Here is a 532-nt window from a genome sequence, read left to right on the forward strand (position 1 = left end):
GGCATTTACCAAGCTGCTGAACTTGAATAAAATTTCTTGGGGCTAGGGAGATTTGTGAAACAGAAAACAAAGTCCACAATCTGCTTATGGTGATTAGTCTAATAAGCTAAAAGGAGAGACCCCTTGATAAAACTGTGGATGCTAAAAGTATAAAGGTGATTTTCCCCACTCCAGGGAAAGGGTTTTTTTTTGTTTTTTGTTTTTGTTTTTGTTTTTGTTTTGTTTTGTTTTTGGCACTGAACAAATATGAGGCTGTTAGGATGTTGCAGACTCTGGTGGTGCTCTCATGTAATTTGCAGCCCAAATTTCTAACACTTAGTAATCAAAAAACCTCATATGACTATCAGCAAAGTAGACTTTGAAGCAAAAAGCAAAACAAAACAAAACTATGACAACAGCAACAAACAAACAAATATTACCAGGGGTAAAAAGAGACCTTTAGTAAGAATAATAGTTCAATTCACCAGGACTGAATAACAATTTTATTTTGCACCTAATAATACAGGCACAAAAAGTATAAGTGAAACTTTAC

The sequence above is a fragment of the Crocuta crocuta genome, unplaced genomic scaffold (assembly GCF_008692635.1).
Source record: "Crocuta crocuta isolate KB4526 unplaced genomic scaffold, BGI_CrCroc_1.0 scaffold1529, whole genome shotgun sequence".
Taxonomy (NCBI): domain Eukaryota; kingdom Metazoa; phylum Chordata; class Mammalia; order Carnivora; family Hyaenidae; genus Crocuta; species Crocuta crocuta.